The sequence below is a fragment of the Pectinophora gossypiella genome, chromosome 23, assembly GCF_024362695.1.
Source record: "Pectinophora gossypiella chromosome 23, ilPecGoss1.1, whole genome shotgun sequence".
In the NCBI taxonomy this organism is placed as follows: domain Eukaryota; kingdom Metazoa; phylum Arthropoda; class Insecta; order Lepidoptera; family Gelechiidae; genus Pectinophora; species Pectinophora gossypiella.
The window spans coordinates 1,964,599-1,985,401 of NC_065426.1; the positions used below are offsets into that span (position 1 = coordinate 1,964,599).

At 37.0% G+C, this 20,803-nt stretch overlaps 1 protein-coding gene and 1 long non-coding RNA gene across 2 annotated transcripts in view; both read left to right on the forward strand.

Annotated features, from left to right (window-relative positions):
* The window catches only part of LOC126377438 (uncharacterized), a 216,285-nt gene that overhangs the window by 111,686 nt on the left and 83,796 nt on the right, over positions 1 to 20,803 (forward strand). The window lies entirely within an intron of this gene.
* The window catches only part of LOC126377342 (uncharacterized), a 149,332-nt gene that overhangs the window by 44,733 nt on the left and 83,796 nt on the right, over positions 1 to 20,803 (forward strand). Inside the window, exon 2 of the mRNA XM_050025047.1 lies at positions 1,087 to 1,108. The gene's annotated coding sequence lies outside the window, so the exon portion shown is untranslated. The remainder of the gene's footprint in view (positions 1 to 1,086; positions 1,109 to 20,803) is intronic.

Below are 20,803 nucleotides of genomic sequence, written 5' to 3' on the forward strand. Positions count from 1 at the left end.
CAACGTAATTATTTTAATAACTTAATTTTGTTTCGTGTTTTGTAAGGTGTTTCATTGTGTAAGACGATGTTGGGGGCTAAAACAGGTTGCGGACTAGAAAAGTTGAGAACGTCAGAACCGCCTATACAGGATGTTAGTGACATCGTAACGAATACTAAAGGGGAAGGTTCAGACCATAATAATAATTAAAACACATAATAACGGGTTCTTACCGCGTTTAAAATAGGGATATGAGACTCCCAATATTATGATAATAACCGCGTAAACTTAAAAACAATGCATAATAATAATTTTATAATTCTAATAATTCGAGAAAGAGAACCATATTGAAGACTATAGAGAACCGGAGAGGAAATATGATTGGCCACCTGATACGACACGATTCATTTATAACAAACATTATAGAAGGAAAAATTGAAGGGAAGAGAGGAAGGGGTAGACCTAGGATAACATTTATGAAACAAATAAAAGAGAAGGTGCAGGTCGTGTCGTATCGGGAGGTGAAGGTTTTGGCGGGAAGAAGAGAGAAATGGCGGTTACTCCACCGACAAGAGCGCAGCTCTTAAATAGAGAGAGAGAATAATTCATTTGATAATAATATTACCAACTTACTGATGTAGGTATGTACGGTCACGACCATTAATATGTATGTATACACTTTGGTACCATGTCACATTAACTTTTTGACAAATTGAACTGTACGTAAGTCTCACTAAATGTCAAATACGTTAGTGCGACAGAGTCCTAAAGTGGGTACATTATATTGCTCATGTCTGTAGTCGTTACATGAACCTGGAGCGTTCTTCTTCTACACTCATGCTTCTTCCACATTCATCAATAGTTTCATACACGCACGCCGGTTCAGAGTTCTTTTCTAAGAACATCTCCAATTTGGTCAATGTACGTTTTCTAGGTTTCACGAATATTCTTTATTTTTTCACTTCTTCTTATCATGTGGGTTGTTTTGGTGGAATACCAGCCTCATCAACCAAGGTGTCAGGGTTATAATTGAGCCACCACAGTCCCCTGACATAGCTAAAACTAACCAATAATATTTATTCACTAATTTTATCTTAATTGTTACAGATTTCAAAAGTCCTCAACTAAGGTAAGTTAATCATCATATTTGTTTGCTATCTACGTTGCTTGTGACTTTGCAATGAATAAATGAATATAAATATTCCGTGACAAAAAAACACGTTTTACACAAACACTAATACGCATTGATGTTATCGTACACGCGCATATATGTATGACGTCTGACGCCATACGATTGAAGACTAAAGTAAGACCGAGGGGGAGGTAAAGCTCAGCCGTTGGTGGGGAGCGGAGAGTTGCCGTTCTACTCATATACGTCCTTATTCTATGACACCAAAGGACTGGAATTCTCTGCCGTCTTCTGTATTTTATGCATATAACCCGGGTGCTTTCAAGGCCTGAGTGAACAGGCATCTTCTGGGCGAGCTCGCTCCATATTAGGCCTCGTCAATGCCTTCGGGCAATTTTGGGGCCAAGAGCAAACCCATCAAAGGCAAAAAAAACAATAGTAGGCCGCAGAAAGTAACATTGCCTTCTATAAACCACATCAACGCCTATATACTTCCCACTGCTGGGCACAAGCCTCCCCTCATTCAACTGGAGGGGAATAGAGCATACTTTCTATAAAGTATTATTGTAATAATTGCAACATTCAAAGTCAATCAAGCCTTTCGGTCTCGGATCGAAATTTGCTTACAATGGTGTCGAGAGAACGTTGTCTTCACACTATGATTGTACAAGTATCAAATATGTTCAGGTACAGTCGACCAAGTAAAAAAAAAGTAATTTTTGACGTGACTTATTGTAGATTTTCCAAAGATGGCATTAACTACTTGGCCGGACAAATGGAGAGCGCTGAAGGCTCTCACCCGGTACAACGTTTAAGATAACAGGCGAACCTCGGCTCAGGGCTTCGTCTGAGAGGAAAAATATTTGAAAGAATTAATCGACCGTAGTGGGTCGATAGCGATAAGAGCTGAATGAGGGAAATCGTCGACCACGCCGGCGGGGTCGGTATCGGGGTCCTGAAGTAATAAACTACAACATTCAAGGAAAAATTAAGGGAAAAAGAAAAATATGACACTTTAAATTAATATTGCTTTATTTTTTAGTAAATAAAGTAGGTACTTGCTGATGTGGTTTTCCTTGTTTTGTAGGAGAGAGCTAAAAATAAATAAATTAAATTAATGTCATTATAAAGAGTTGTTGACTCTGCTTTGCAGTAAAGTACTTAATTAAGAAGAAAATTTAACTATGGAATATCCGGGCTGTGCTACAGACCTGCTGAAAGCAATATTGCTATTTGACATTTGTTTGCATTGCGCACTTACTTTTATTTGCGCGTGTTGCAATATTGTTTTTTTTTAGATGAATTGCTTTTAATGTTCTTGTTGCCTACTCACTCAGTTTGTTATTAACATAGCATGTAAGTCAATCATACTAACAAAGCTATGGAGTCGTTCTGATCATAAATATTTTTTATTTTATTTATATTATTTTTTTGCGCGGGGCGGGAGCCTAGCTCCCGTTTCTCCCAATTTATTCGGTTAAGTGGTAAATGACATCCGCAGAAAAAGAAAATCTGTAATATATTCCGTCAAAAATAAGAAATGAAACTAATGAAATATGTAACAAAAATACCAATGCAACCTGTATCAGCCAGCGCGGTGTTGAATGAAGGCGGCGCAGACGCAACTGCCACGACGCTCCGTGCGATGATTATCATAACGTTGCAAGAAAGGTTCATAGTTAGATCATTACACAAATAAATTCATAGTTTACATAGTCAACCGTCATAAAAATAAAAACCGAAAATAATTTACACAGGGTCCGCTTACCTAACCTGAAGATTTGACAGGTCCAGTTTTTTATAGAAGCGACTGCTTGTCTGACCTAAACCAATAAACCAAGGATTATGGAATTTGTTTTCAAATTCATGTTTGCTCATCGGTGAAGGAAAACATCGTGAGGAAACCCACATTCCCGAGAAATGCACTTTCGGAGGTATGTGACCTAATCTGTATTGGGCTGGTTTTCCCTTCGCAGGTTGGAAGGTCTGACAGGAAGTCGCTTTTGTAAAAAACCGGACCTGTCAAATCTTCAGGTTAGGTAAGCGGACCCTGTGAAAAACGGGATAATGCTAGGGAGATGATGACTGCCTGTCTGACCTTCCAACACGTGACGGAAAAAGCAGTCCACTACAGATTAGGTCATATACCTCCAAAACGCATATTTCTCGTAATAGGAATTTACCTTAAATACGGCTTTACATATCAGATTGAACGTTCAGCTGCTTCTCTTCCCGGGCATGTCGTAAAAACCGACAGAGGGATTGTGTCCTCTAACATGATGGACTAATGTTATGGGCGATAGGCTGATCCCTTATCACCATAAGGTTCATCATATCCATCTTTGGACTTCGTATCAACAGTGGCTGCAAGTTGTCTTTGATTACTTGTGGCTCTGCCCACCCTATTAGGGATTACGGGCGTGAGTTTATGTATGTATGTATATCAGATTTAAAAAAATATATGATCGTGATAAACTACAATGAATCACGAACTGAAAGTCTCGATTGTCATTAATTTTCTAGACTCATTATTGTGGTGTACACCACAGAAAAAAAAAGACAAGCGCGATCCAACTGATCATAATCTTAGTACGGATAAAAAAGAATGCTGTCAAATAGCACATTCCTTACAAAAGAACTTTGACACTGAACCTTGTTTCGTAACTTAGCTGTCGAATTTGACAGACGTCTCTGTCACGAATTGAAAAAAAAAAAACAAATACCATTGGTGCCAATGTCTTTACGTTCAGATTCAGATGTCAATGTTAGTTAAACCAAGTTTAAGTTATACCACATAATAAAGAATAATAATAGTTACTACGTATAACAGCCTCCGTGGTCTAGTGGTTAGAGCGTTAGGCTCACGATCTGGAGGTCCGAGTTCGATTTCCGATGTGGACATTTTCGAAATCACTTTGTGAGACTGTCCTTTGTTTGGTAATGACTTTACAGGCTTGAATCACCCGATTCCGTGCTTCGGTGGGCACGTTAAGTCCCAACGGCTTTTAGCCGTTAAAATACCTCCACCAAACCGCAGTGGAGCAGCGTAGTGGAGTATGCTCCATACCCCCTCCGGTTGATTGAGGGGACGTCTGTGCCCAACTGTGGGTCGTATATAATTTGTTTATGTGATGTATGTATTGTTATGTTTTACTATGTATAATGATGAACGGCAACTCTCCGCTCCCCACCAGAGTCTGAACTAGGTTTACCTCACCCCCTCGGGCATAGTTTAGACTTGAATCGTATGGCGTCAGACGTCACACACACAGATGCGCGTGCACGATAATGTCAATGTCTGGTGTCTGTGTAAAACGAGGTTGTTTGTATGAACTGTCCGGGGTGTGATTTTATCAAGTACTGTAATGTTAAAATATATTTTTATGAATAAATAAATAAATCTCGAGGAGGGCAGGAGCTCGGCGGCGCAGCGATAAACGCGCTCAGTCTGCGATTGTTGAAGTTAAGCAACTTTCGCAAAGGCCGGTCATAGGATGGGAAGTTTTCATCTCGACCTCCTCCGTGCTTCGGAAGGCACGTTAAGCCGTTGGTTCCGGCTGCATTAATCGTTAATAACCATCAATCCGCACTGGGTCCGCGTGATGGTTTAAGGCTCGATCTCCCTATCCATCCATAGGGAAGGCCCGTGCCTCAGCAGTGGTGACGTTAATGGGCTGATGATGTTGATGATGAAATAAATAAATAATGTTTTCGGTGAACGAAGCCTGGAAACTTCCTCATTACGTCAACACTTTTACTATCGCGCCAAAAAAAATAATTAAACGCTCCTACTTTCCCCGCCCTTTCGCCTGCATAAACACAATGGCGTTGTAAGATAATCGTAATGCGATTCAAATGTTATGTCGTTGTAAAGTGTGAAATCGTAGACCATTGTTCGTTGTCAATAGGCAAATACTGTCAGTAGTGATGCGAATCAAATGGATTATACAAAAGTTGACACATTGAATCCGATAGTGATTGAATAATCCGTTAATGGGGTAAGAGTGTATTTTTAGTGGCTCATTCCCATCATCACGTTTTTCACAGGGTCCGCTTACCTAACCTGAAGATTTGACAGGTCCGGTTTTTTTACAGAAGCGAGCGTTTTTTAGTGACTGCGTTCCATTTATAAACTATTATTTTATTTAATAAAACAAAAATATTTTAACTTCACAAAATGACATAACAATATTTTTTTTTGTTGTTTTTTATTCTAAACTTGACCGACCAGTTTGTAATTATAGAAGAAAAGAAAATTTATTTTGATTTTTAACAGATCCCAGTTGTTCTCCGACTGACTAAATAAGCCTATGGAACACGTTATTTTTTTTTTACTTCCAGTCGAACAGAGAACGCATGGAGTAATGTTATGCTCACCTAACAAAAACAGCACACTTGTTTCTTCTCATCTATTCAGTCGTTGCCATCATTAATAATTAATTCTTTAAAAAAAAGACAAAGATCTTAAGACCTCCTGTATTACGTATAGAACCTTCTTAAACAAATTATTATTGAACAGGCCATTAATAATCAAACAACGTCTTTTTTCTTTACTTAATTAACTATTCTGGCCACACCGGTCACTCAACTTTAAGCGACAATTTTTTTTGTTCCTTGTCACATTACTGGCTGTCAATTTTGACGGGCAGAGAATGAAATTTGAAAAACAAAAGACTTTGTAACCGTTAATATTTCAATTTCGAATTCAGAATTTAGGTGTTAAACTGTATTCTTTGACGTCATATTGTTAATTTCTTCTTTATTTTAGGGAATTTGAATGATACGGTCCTGTGACGTCATTACTAAAAGCGGTCAAACGGCGTACACATGTTACTTAATACAAAATTAAAAATCGAAAATAAGTCAAAAAGAAAAATGAGATTGTTTTTTTATTGTTTTAGACTGTCTTTTATTTCTAGATTACAATTTTATCATTTATCTATTGACCCTGTCAAATACTCTATCTGGTTGGTTTCCCTGTTACTTCCACGATACGTTTAACATAATCAATGCATGGTCTACAGCAGGGTTTCCCAAACTGTGGGTCAGTCAACCCACTGGTGGGTAGCTAGTAGGGAATGCAATCCCGTCTCGAAATCGTAAATTCGAGATCCCGCGGGATTGGAAATAACAATCCACGACTAGTTCATAAAAATATGTAAAGTTGGGATGGCTGAAAACGATGAAAACTGCTTGTCTGTGATAGTGAGGTTAATTGAAACAAAAGTTAATTTGAAAAACCTTTATTCTTCAATATTACTAACTAAATAATTAAGTTTTCTTTAGTCATCAGCAATCAAAACAAAAAGTACAAATCCAGGAGCGCCCAATCCCGTCAATCTCGAATGGGATGCTTCGGGATTGATACATACATACATACATAAACTCACGCCCGTAATCCCTAATGGGGTGGGCAGAGCCACAAGTAATCAAAGACAACTTGCAGCCACTGTTGATACGAATTCCAAAGATGGATATGATGAACCTTATGGTGATAAGGGATCAGCCTATCGCCCATAACATTAGTCCATCATGTTAGAGGACACAATCCCTCTGTCGGTTTTTACGACATGCCCGGGAAGAGAAGCAGCTGAACGTGTTCTATGTTTTTTATATGCTCCCAGAACAGCATAGAAGCATCTCGTGTAATTTTTCGGGATTCATCCCGAAAAATTACATGAGATCTCGCGAGATCGTGCAACCTTTGAATATCTGAGATATACATCATGGCGTTAAGAGGATATATATTATATATAGGATATATATTATATATCCTCTTAACACCGAGATTTCCAGACACAATAGTTAAACAATGGGTTTCAGATTTTAAAAGAACATTCGGTCTTACGACTTTAAAGTCCTATATTACAGGTTATAATGGCCTCCGTGGTCCAGTGGTTGAGCGTTAGGCTCACGAGCCGGAGGTCCCGGCTTCGAATCCCGGTGGGGACATATCACAAAAATCACATTGTGATCCCTAGTTTGGTTAGGACATTACAGGCTGATCACCTGATTGTCCGAAAGTAATAAGATCCGTGCTTGGGAAGGCACGTTAAGCCGTTGGTCCCGGTTTCTACTTACTGATGTAAGTACGTAGTCGTTATATGAGTCATGTCAGGGGCCTTTGGCGGCTCAATAGTAATCCTGACACCAGGGTTGATGAGGTTGGTAATCCACCTCACAACCCACACGATAGAAGAAAAAGACAGGCTAATAAATCACCTACTCATTCAAAAAATGCTTTATTTGTGGTTCTGCCGACCCCATTGGGGATTAGTACCGTGATATGTAAACTATTTTCACAAGAACTAGGTACAACATCCAAGACCGCCTTCTCACGATTTCCATCGGAACTATCCAGTGTCCTCGAGATGGAGCTTTTAATAAGGCTCTATTGTCGAGGGGCAATTCTTAAAATCGATCTCTCGATAGCCAGTCATTAAGTATGCAACTCGCAGAGCGTGGCTACTGGTTTTCTTGGAGCTGATAACATGTAGAGGAGTGAGTGTACAATGTTGCGTATAAGGATTATGTGCATGAGAATTTATTTAACAGCCATTTGAATATATATAACAGCCTCTGTGGTCTAGTGGTTAGAGCGTCAGGCTCACGATCTAGAGGCCCGGGGTCGATTCCCGATGGGGACATTGTCAAAATCACTTTGTGAGACTATCCTTTGTTTGGTAAGGACTTTTCAGGCTTGAATCACCTGATTGTCCGAAAAAGTAAGATGATTCCGTGCTTCGGAGGGCACGTTAACCGTTGGTTCCGGCTATTAGCCGAAAAACACCTCCACCAACCCGCTTTGGAGCAGCGTGGTGGAGTATGCTCCATACCCCCTCTGGTTGATTGAGGGGAGGCCTGTGCCCTCCACTGTACCTTTAAGGACGTCAACAATCCTAATTATCATTATATATACATTTAGTACATTTTTGTCCATTTAAATCCTTAAATTATCAACAATACTCGCTCCTCTAGACCCCTCTCACCTCCTCGTCCAATGCACTTACAGTAGTCGACTAATAAGAAGGTATCGCATAAAAGGCACCCTTCTACTCGCTTCTAGATTATTACTGCCCATATTTACATTAGCCTCTGATAATCTCCAGCATCCTTTATTAGACCATGGAATACGGAACCTGAGGATTTATTTTACCCACGGAATAGAAGAAAAAGGTTCTCTGGTCTTATCTGCCTAAAGGTTAGGTATTTATAGTATAGTGTTATATTAATGGTCGTGACCGTTCACCTTCCCTTTCCATTTTAGGACATCGTATAATAACGTAACTCTGCCCACCCTATTAGGGACTTCGAGTGTGAATTTTCGTATAAGTATGTATTGAATTTAATTACATACAGATTAGAATTCATTTTATTCGTCCAATCTCAAAAGCAATTACGCAAAGTATTTAAATTAAACGCGTACTCATTTAATATTACATAAGAATTAATTTTACATTGTAATACAAAAGGTCATATTAGTCATCTAGTGGCTTGGCATCTCCATTATCTATCTGTCATACATACATACATACATACATAAACTCACGCCTATTTCCCACCGGGGTAAGCAGAGACTATAGAATTCCATTTGCTTCGATCCTGACACACTTCTATCTGTCATATTCTGGGATAATATACAGAATGCTAGTGACATCTTAACGCCCTCAGGCCTGTTGTCTTAAACGTTGTACCGGGTGAGAGCCTTCAGCGCTCCTCATTTTTCCGGCCAAGTAGTTAATGCCATCTGCGGCAAATCTACAATAAGTCACGTCAAAAAAGAAAAGAAAAAAAGACATCTTAACAAATAGGTACTGAGGGGATGATTCAAACTATGATTCTGAGTTAATATCAGGTAGAATTTTCCGTCGCAAAATTCATGTCTTTTTGGTGTAGATGGCGCTATTCAAATTTAATGTGATAATTACCTATTGTCTCATTCCTCAGGGTATATAATTATTCAAAAATATAATCTAACGGCAGAGTCATATAGAAAAATAATTGTTGCTTGACATTTAGATCAGATACAGTCATGAGCAATATCACATGTACCCACTTTAGAACCCTGTCGCGCTATCATATTTGACATTTAATGAGACTTACGGTTTCATTTGTCAAAAAAGTTAATATGACATGGTATCAAAGTGTATACATATTAGTGCTCGTGACCGTATACAAATATGTTTCTCTCTTTATTTTAATCAGAAAAACAATGGGTGGAAGATGTGTTGTGCTTGGGTGTTATAACAAGGGTCATTCATCATTTATACCCAAAAAAAAAGATACATATATGTCTGTTATCCATAAAATTAGAAGGATAAACGAAGGAAAATCCATTTATATTATTTTTGAGGAACGTACAGTCATGAACAATATAATGTACCCACTTTAGGACTCTGTCGCATTAACATATTTGACATTTAATGAGACGACAGAGAGATGAGAAGTTCAATTTGTCAAAAAAGTTAATGTGACATGGTACCAAAGTGTATACATATTAATGCTCGTGACCGTACCCTCATTACAGTGATTAGGCTAACTAGTACCTACACTACTATTTAAGCGGGTACCACCTTTGATAAGATATATACCTATCTTTCATTAAAAAACACGATAATTTCTGACATGTAAAAATGTAGGTTTTTTTCTTTTCGCCGCTGACCATAATAATGCCATGCACATAAAAATACATTAAAATTTATCCTTCTCTCCATACAAAAAACTAAATTAAAAAAAATACCAAGACACGAGCAGCAGTAAGCCAACTTAAAATATAGCAACCCATTTCATGTTCACTTTTTTCGCGACCAAAAAGGCAACATAGAATATCGATAAGCAATTTCTTTTTTCACTAGACTGAAATTGAAAAATTGTTGACTTGATGCCCTATAGTCAATTTTGTTCCCATCCCTCCGATGTATTAAAAATCCATCTCGATTTTACAATACAAGAAGTGTACTGGTAGTAATAGTTACTAGTGTTGGGAGAATATAATGTCGATAGGTATCGATTTTACTGACTGACTGAAAATGCTCCCGAATGCATGCTAAATGAAGAACCGATTCGTAATATACGATCCCGACGACCCGATTGCTCTAGCTATAGAGACAGCCAATCAGCTCGCGACACCAAACACTTCAGGACCCCGATACCGACCCCGCAGGCAATCGTCGACCGATTTCCCTTAATCACCGCTTATCGCTATCGACCCGCTAGGGTCGAATAATTCTTTCAAATATTTTTCCTCTCAGGCGACGCCCTAAGCCGAGGTTTCCTGTTGACTTAAACGTTGTACCGGGTGAGAGCCTTAAGCGCTCCCGTTCTTCTATCTTGTGGTTTTAAGGTGGTTTACCAACGTCATCATCCTGGTGTTAGGGTTACTATTGAGCCGCCAAAGGCCCCTAACGTGGCTCATGTAACGACAACTCACATCAGCTTAACCTACCTTCCGCGGCACGGATCATCTTACTTCCGGACATTCAGGTGACCAGCCCATAATATCCCAACCAAACTAGCGTTCACAAAGTGATTTTTGAGATATGTCCCCACCGGGATTCGAAGCCGGGGCCTCCGGATCGTGAGGCCAACGCTCAACCACTGGACCGCGGAGATTGGTGCATCGCTGATTTAGTTAGTCTGTCACGCTAAATAAGACTTTATAATTAGTTTTTACGACTTTGAATAGATGACAAGCAGCTGAACATTTTTGAATGCGTTTTCTTTTTTAACAAAAGTAATACATAATATCGATAACTATGAACCGAATGTGTCCCATCACTAGGGCATAAAAACAACAAGTGAAGTAGCCACTGAACAAACAGAGGCGCAGTTACCGACCACAACTTTACTACTCACCTATATATTCAAACAATAAAAAACAATATCTATACTTCATAAAGAGCAAGACCAGTTTTAGACATAATATAAACTCTCATAAAGTGGCAGTCAGGAAGTTTTATGTTCAATTCCCGACGAGGATACGTCACAAATTGACCGTGTGAGACTTTTTTATTGTGGTTAGGATAGGAATTTGGTTCCGTGCTTCGGACGCCACCAGTTTTGTGATAGGTGGTGAGCGGTATCGCCGTCGAGTCAACTGTGTTAGTACAAACAGCACTTAATATACATTATCAGTTGAAAGTAAGTCTGCTTGTTGAGACTGGTTTGTTAATTTAATTACTAATTTGTAGATGCTATGTACACTGTAATTGCCATATATATAAGTCTTAATTTCAGTAATTGTCTTAGATTTTAATGTTTTATATATATGATGTAGTAGTACTTAATAAATAAATTAATTAATAAGTCCGAAATAAGATGATCAGTTAAGCCGCTGGTCCCGGTTACTACTCACTGTTGTAAGTAGTCGTTACATGAGCCATATCAGGGGCCTTTGACGGCTCAATAATAACCCTGACACCAGGGTCGATAAAGTAAAACCCACACGATAGAAGAAGAAAAGAATATAAATAATAAATAACTCATTACTGCAAGTCCAGTATCAGGGTTTGAGAAGCAAACCAGTGAACCACAGGACCCCAGTGACTCCACAATTATATTAATATAAAAGGAGTCATAAAATATTTAATAAGTTTCATGCAGGATTCAAGAAAAAAAGAATTTGCTGTACTTAGATCATAAATATAAAGGTTATCGTAACTAATTTAATAACTAATTAAACCATAAAATAAAGTTAATTTATTTCATTATTATTATAGTACATAAAAAGATTTTTATTTTTAAACTTAGACAGGGTGTTAGTGACATCGTAACAAATACTGAGAGAGATGATTCAGCTAATTATTCTGAGTTAATATCAAGTGGAATTTTCTATCGCAAAAGTACAGTATTGAAAATTATTCAAAAGATATTAAAAAGATCGTGAATTTTGCGACGGAAAATTCCACTTGATATTAACTCAGAATCATTATCTGAATCATCCCTCAAAGTTTTCGTTACGATGTCACTAACACCTTGTATAAATAAGTACACTCATCGCTAATGTATGTGTGTATGGAAGTATTATTTTATAAAGTTGTGTTCCCGGATCAACTCCTGAAATGCAAGACAAAAATAAAATAAAAGAACACCTAAAGTACCAGCACTTAATAAAACCTCTCCAGCGAAAATACTTTTAATAACTATATTTCGAACTATTCGCATTACTCCGACAAATAACAAAATGGAACGCTAAAATGGCGCATTTAGCTTAAGCAAAACGAAAAAGATGGTAAATATGTATTTAGTCTCAGCCGAGTGTAGGCGAGTAGCGATTAGGCAAATTACGAAAGTAAGAGTTTTTGATAGGATTGTGACCCTTCTTACCTTTATGTGCAATGGAGTCACTAATCACCATACGGTTCATCATATCCGTTATAGGAATTCGTACAAAAATGTTCTATTATTCATTACTTGTGGCTCTGCACACAGCATTACGAATAACGTGCGTGAGTTTATGTAGTATTTATGATTTTATATATTATGTAGAATAGAATAGCCATACAAGTAGGTATGGGTTTTAGTGACACCGTAACTAATACTGAGGGGGATGATTCAGAGCATGACTCTGAGTTGATAACAATTGGAATTTCCTGTCGGAAAATTCATGAAATTTTTTGTGTTATTTTTAATTATTTTCAGATCTATACTTTTGCGACGGAAAATTACACTTGATATCAACTCAGAATCATGGTCTGAATCATCTCTCAAAGTTTTCGTTACGATGTCACTAACTCCTAAAAGTAAACTAAAGTTAATATAATAAGTACTCTATACGTACTTACATATATTAATAAATAATATGCAAATAACACACCTATTTTCTATTGAGGTTAAAAGAGACGGGAGGAATTGCAGCCGATTTTGATATAAAATCCTGAGAAGTAATTCGATTACTTTCTTACCGCTTATCGCCGCCAGTAAGCTATACCCAACCAATGGTACAATATACAGCGGCACGGCGCATGCGCTGTTATGACAGATCACGCGACGCTGCAGCGTGCGCGGACGCAGGTAAAATGTTACTCTACTTTAGTATTCTACTCATGGATAGACCGAATTAGTCTACTTTGGTAACACAAAATTCGATCTAATATTTTTTGAACAAACTGTCCACTTTTATAATTATTCTAAAAATATTAACCGCAAAGGGGTAGGCAGATGTGAAGAGGCTCCTTGCATAGCATCACGCCTGTTTCACTGAAGGGAAAGGCAGAGATATGGTATGCACACCCGCTCCTGGCCAGATATGATCAAAGTGCAAAGACCAAATGTGTTTTTTTTTTAATTTAATATTGTTTAACAAATATACCGGGAAATCTCTGCCTTACGAGGTTAAATCCCATGTAATAAGGGGCGAGTCTGTTACCATCAATAGGGCACAAATCCTGGAAACCACGTAATATCAATTATCCGTGATACAAAATGAAAAATAAAAAATAAAATAAAAGAAATAAATTTAAATAAATAAATATAATTTTATTCTAAAAAGCCTCTAGTTTCTAGTATCTTTTAAGGCCGCCTGTTGTGCTTTTCTGTGTAAATGTTGTCCTTGTCTCTGTATTTTGTGTCTATTGTGCTCAATAAAGTATTTTATCCATCTATTTATCTAAACATATAGATTTGAATAAATATTTTTTGAAATGAAATACATATAAAAAAAGGTTTAAATTAAGTACCTAAAAGTTACTTTTCTTATGTTTATTTTATTTTGTGTGTTTGTGTATGTACTGCTGTTGACGCACCATAATAAATAAATAAAAATATATTTCAAAATAAACGCTCTCCACAGAGCAGAGAACAAAATGGCAACCTACAAGATATAGACATGGATTTATTACTGAATACTGAACCTGAGTGATGAACAGATAAATGGTGATTACCTAGGTGTACTTTAAGAGGTGATTTTAAGCTTCGAAAGGGGTTTACGTTAAGTGTTGTAATGTTGGTTGATAATGATGACGGTGATGTAACTATTATTTATTTTGTTAGAATGCACTAACCCGCTATTATTATACTGGTACAAAATTTTCCTGTACCCAAAGGTTGCCTGGAAGAAATTGCTGCATGAGCAATAAGGCCGCCTGTTGTGCTTTTCTGTATATGTTGTCCTTATCTCTGTATTTTGGACGTAAAGCAGTTTTAAAAAGTAAGAAGGGGAGTCTATGGTGCGATGTCGGTCGGGTTAGAGGTTTTTGTTAAAATATAAGGAGTAAAGATATTTAAAATATCCCGTGTTATTTCTATATCCCACAATTTTGTTAGTGATACCGTACCGAATAACGTGGGAGATGATTCAGCTCATGATTCTGAGTTTAAAACTGATGGAAAGTTCTTGATTTTTTTTTAATAAGTATTTTCAGTTCCATACTTTTGCGACGGAAAATTCCACTTGATATTAACTCAGAATCATAACATAACAAATACTTTATTGTACAAGCAGGAAAATACAAAAGAGAAATAGAAAGAGTATAATAGGGGGCCTTATTGCTAAATAGCAATCTCCTCCAGGCAACCTTTGAATCATGGTCTGAATCATCCCAAAGTTTTCCTTACGATGTCACTAACGCCTTAAATACACAATATGTCCGTCATCTGTATTATAGGTAGTCGACAGAGCACTCGACTCTTCAAGTAATTTCCTTCTCTGCTGCACTTACATAAATAAACTCACGCTCGTAATTCCTAATGGGATGAGCAGAGCGACAACTATGACAATATTGAACAAACAAACCGTTCATAAAAACGCAATAAGGATTTAAAGCGCCATTTTAAAACCCTATAGGAAAATTAACTCCAACTAAGTTTTATTGTTCGCAAAGATATATTGTTTGCTGTCCATAGTTTATGATGGTAAGTACCTCGTTATTTATGGAGGAACCCCTCTAAAACAGTTGCCATGGCAACATAAATACTTTTAACTTTCAACAGAGACCAACAAGGTATTTTTTCCGGTGTATCACTACATAGTATAAAACAAAGTCCCTTTTTCTGTCCCTATATACTTATGTACGCTTAAATCTTTAAAACTACGCAATGGATTTCGATGTGTTTTTTTAATAGATAGAGTGATTCAAGAGGAAGGTTTATATATATAATAACATTCATTAAATAGTGGAGAAATACTGTTATTTTTGAGGTTTTTAATGTGATATCAATTTCATTTTTCCTCAGGATTGCACCCGAGCGAAGCCGGAGCGGGTCGCTAGTTTCATTACAAATCAGGAAACGGTTTATTAAATCCTACATTTGGAATAGAAGTGAAACGTGGACTATGACACCGACCTTTTTATAATTTACATTCGAATGTGATTTGACTCCTCGCCGTTATGTTTAAGTCCCATGTAATAGAGGGCGAGCATTTCCATTAACCGGGCACAAATCCTGATGATGAATTAAACAAACACAAACATGGCCTCCGTGGTCCAGTGGTTTAAGCGTTGAGCTCACGATCCGGAGGTCCCGGGTTCAGATCCCGGTGGGGACATATCACAAAAATAATTTTGTGATCTCTAGTTTGGTTAAGACATTACTGGCTGATCACCTGATTGTCCGAAAATAAGATGATCCGTGCTTCGGAAGGCACGTTAAACCGTTGGTCCCGGTTACTGCTTACTGATGTAAGTTAGTAGTCGTTACATGAGGGTGAGTGGGGTTGGTAATCCACCTCATTACCCACACGACAGAAGAAGAATAACAATGAATTCGTACTCATAATTTTGAATCTAGTGATGAGCCATGTCAGGGGTCTTTGGTGACTCAATAATATCCTTGACACCAGGGTTGTTGGGGTTGGTAATCCATCTCACAACCCACACGACAGAATTTTTTTAGAGCCCAAACCGGGTTTCGAGCGAGGGCTATCACAGATTCTGGATTGATAGTTTATTATTATCAAAGTGTCTCCTTTACACATTTATTTTCACACTATTATCGTTCAAATACGCCCACGGAACCAACTTTTACTGCATTCTTATAAGCGGTTAGGTTAGAAAACACTAAAACACCAAATTTATTACTTCCAATCAAAGTTTTAGTCATAAAATAAAATACTTGAGTTACTGATATCTAGTCGACGATAAAAGTTTTTTTCTTTTCTGGTGTTAATAATGAGAGGTTTTATGTACGTTCATCAGCGAAGCTATCTAAATAATAATATAATAATAATAATAATCTTTATTGAACATAGGCTTACAATTTTACATTAATAAAAATATAGACAACTATAATAAGACCAATTACTCTAGATATGCGGCGGTCCCTGCACTAAGCTCAGCTTGTATCGCAGGTCTACGTAGATAGACGTACCGCTGTTCGTCTAAGCCCTCGATATAATAACCGCGGTACTGTTGCAGTGGAGATACGAGACAACTTATCTATACAAGAGGTCTTATCTAAGTTACAAACGATTATGACAATCCACAGTGACAGTGATAAAAATGTATGGAGTTGACATGTCACCTTATGTCAATCTCATACATCTTTACGACTGTCACTGTAGACTGTCACTATCATTTGCAACTTATTGCTACTGTTTTATATCATTTATGTAATTAAAAGCATTCTAAATTCAAAAAATTCCATGATTCACGGCCGAGGCTTGGAAAAAATGTTACATATATTTAAGTTTGATCTTACAAGCCCACCTAGCTAAACCTGGCCTTCGGCAGAATGAATCATAGTCCTCAAGAAACGACGCAAAAAATGTCTGTAGGATGATATTGATCATTAATATGTATAACATATTTCAACGGCCAGTGTCAATGACTCCTTAGTATTATTATTTTTAAACTTTTAAGCACGTGTGACTTTGTCTAAGTGGGCATCAGGCTTGAATCCCAACACGGGTCTAAACCTATGATTTCCGAAATCATATTTGGATCGTAATTATTATCACGTGGTGCATAACGTGGTGTATGTGACCTAACTTATATTAGGCTGGTTTTCACTTAGCGGATCAGACAGGCAGTCGTTTCTATAATAAACCGGAACTGTCAAATCTTCTTCTCAGGTAAGCAAACCCTGCGAGAACCCAGGTGTGAACTGTACTCATCGCAGTAGAAGAGTCACCTAATATGGCATCCAGCTTGGCTTTAATCTGACTTGCTATTTTTCCCTTCAAAACGTAGAACTTAATAACGGCCCGAACTTCAGTTTTTTTCCATTTTTCAAACGTAATTAGCAAATAAAAATCAATCGTCGCATAAAAGTAGACTTTTTGGCGCCAATGAAATAAAACGGGATAATACTAGAGAGATGATGGTAATGGAATGGACACAAATCCTTTACTCGGCAAAAAATGCCCAGATTGATCAGTTGATCAATTATATAATTTTTCCACGAGAGATTTTAAAACGAAGCATGTACAAGTCTTGTGCAAAGATAAGTGTATTCTTTGAATTCTGTAGTGAGTTTATTTACTTTTATTACGATACACTTGGCACATTCAACGTTACGAATAGGTACTGTTGCGGGATCTTTCTTTGTCTGTTTTGAATACAAATATAATTGTATAGATTATTACGTACATAAGTCCGCCATTTGCTCTAATTTTACACATACATTTATACTGATTCCTGCAGACACCTCCTAATTTTATTTTAAGTTATACCTAGCATATTCTTATCCGCCGAAAACGAAAAGGACAGGTAATCGATACACTAAAAATTTAAGTAAATAAACAGAATTCTTAAACTACTCTTCCACAATTTTATATTTAGAAACGGTGGCATGTAATCCGATCGAATTAGCTTGACACTACTCGTCAAACGGATTCCGTACCAACGAGATGCCTATTTGATTTATGCGGGTTATTCATTCTGTCATTTTAAAATTAACATCTGTCGATCATCCATTGCTTTCCTTTTCACCGAATATGTGAATGACAGTTGTAACTTAAAATAAAATAGCATTTGACTATATCTAAGATAAATTATAAAAATCCTAATCTAGAATTAGAAGTCAGTCTAGATGATCAAAAATCAATATCATTTTACTTTTCGACTTATTTTCGAAGTTTATTTGTGAATAAAGTGATAACGAGTACGTCTTTTAACCGCTTTTATTAATGTCGTCACAGGGTAGTATTTCCATACAAACTCCTAAGAAAAATTTCGTTTTAACGTTCCGTAAAAAGTAGTCATTTGACTAGGTTGTCATGTAACCTATTAGGAGGTGCCTGCCGGAATCAGCTTCATTATGTATATTATTGTCTTGTTTTTCGTTAATATTTTTTGAAAACTTATCTACTATTAAATAAAGTACATTAATACAATAATTATAAACTGTATAGTAATTCTTTTATTTTTATTTTTCAGGTATGTCAACTGAAAGGTGTTTCGTAACTGGTAAGATAAGAAATACACTTACAACGTAATTTACTCGTATAAAAATTTTAATACAATATTTCAAAATTCATAAACTATGAGATTCTGATATTATTACATCATACTGCTTAACAAATTGCCTTTTATCCGCGCACTGCATACACTCAATGAGGTTACAACCAGGATCGACTTATTTGTTTGTAGTCTGAGCGAATTTGAAAAAGCTACCTTGTATGTATTGTTATTTGTCATAAGTAGATATAAGTGCTGTTCTATCGGATTAGGATGGTTCTGTAATGATAGTTTTAAGTTTTGATAAATAAATACTCTATTTTATTTCTAGTATGTTATTCTGTGTCTTGTCGCTATAGTTTACATAACCCTCCTTTTGCTTTGCCGTAGTCGGATAAAAACAGAATGGCTAACTACTATGTATTACCGAGTAACATAACCTTTCTGTAGTATTTTATCTTTAATATTTTAGGTACCTAAGTAAACTGTTATGTTATACAAACTTCATGGGGGTATCAAGTTGTTGTCTCTCTATCTTCTGGGCTGTGAGGTAGATTACCAACCTCATCAACTCTGATAATAACCCTGACCCTGCCAAATTGTTGAAGGATTTGTAGCACTTGACTCACATAATGTGACACGGGCAAGACACACTGCTCTAACACTCAGACTTTAAAAAGTAGCCGTAGATATTCGCGCATTGTATTATTGGCTCCAAATTTTTACCCTGTGAGAACCCTCAGGGTTCCGCTTTTGTTAACCTAACCAAGTAGTTAATACCATTTACGGCAAATCTACAGTAAGTATCCAAGTAACCCAGGCTTTAGCGTCTAAAATATCGATGTAAATAAACAATAATATACCAACTTGTAGCCTCGAAAGACATTGCATGCCTTTATGCAATCATGTCTGTTAATCTTTACGGGGCTGTTTTTGAATGACGTATCACTTAGTGACATTTGACATTTGCCATAAAAAGTCATTTAAAATACTTTATACTTTTCCCACTTTGTTGAAGTTTTTTCCTTGTAAATGTATGGGAAATAAAGTGTTCATAAAATTCATTTAAACTTAGTAGATAGTTTTAAATCAAAGTACCTTACCTACTCATCATCATCAGCCCATTAACGTCCCCACTACTGGGGCACGGGCCTTATGGATAGGGAGATCGGGCCTTAAACCATCACGCGGGCCCAGTGCGGATTGATGGTTATTAACGACTGCTAATGCAGCCGGGACCAACGGCTTAACGTGCCTTCCGAAGCACGGAGGAGCGATGAAAACTTTTTTTTGTGGTCACCCATCCTATGACCGGCCTCTGCGAAAGTTGCTTTACTTCAACAATCGCAGACCGAGCGCGTTAACCGCTGCGCCACCGAGCTCCCTACTACAAGGGGTTAACTAAATTGCAAGCGAGTATGACAATTGACAGTGACAGTGATAAAAATGTATGAGATTGACATGTCACCTTATGTCAATCCCATATATTTTTATCACTGTTTGTTTCTTCTAAAATATAATACATAACACGTTTCGAGACGACTATTACACACATCGTGATAATAAGAAAAATATTGCGAAAAATGTATGTAAAAATTTAATGGGAAAATGGATGTGTCAATTTTAAATGTTTTCCAGCCACTCTATGTAATATTAAACAGAATGATTCAGTAAAATAATGTGATTATATTTCAATAAGATAACATTTTACAATAATCTCGATGCGCGGTAAGGATTAGATCTGTCAAAGTACGTGAACTAGTGTTGTGACGTTCATTAGCATAGTGATGTAGTCGAGATTAGGTCGATCGATTATTTTCTATCGAAACAGTAGGTACCTTGCGTGTCAGCAACAAATAAAATAAAGTATTTGTGTTCTACTCATTCGTATGTGAGGGGTTGCACATAAAATACACATTTAACCCTAGATACTTTACTTCCATATTTTATGGCAGATTTCTAACCCTAGTTGCGTGTATTCATTTGAATTGGTTTGAGGTTTAAATATAGTCCGCGCCACGAAAAAAATCACGCGACTGTGGCGCTAGTGTCGCAGATTCTGCATAAAATAAAAATAATTAATTTATAAAAAAGCGCCATTTTGAAAAATCACATCCGAATGTGATTTTTCAAAATGGCGCTGCTTGACTGATTGACTGATTGAACGAATTGACTGATGGTATGGCGTAGTTTACCATAAATCGGCGGTAATCTTAGCAACTTATATCCGTGATTCATTATTAGTGTTGAAATATTTAGTTGTACAAAAGCCTACTTGTCGCAAGACTAGATATTTGACAAGTCTGGTTTATGCCTAGGTAGTCTGGAATTCGGTTGCGATTCGGTAAAGTGACGATTG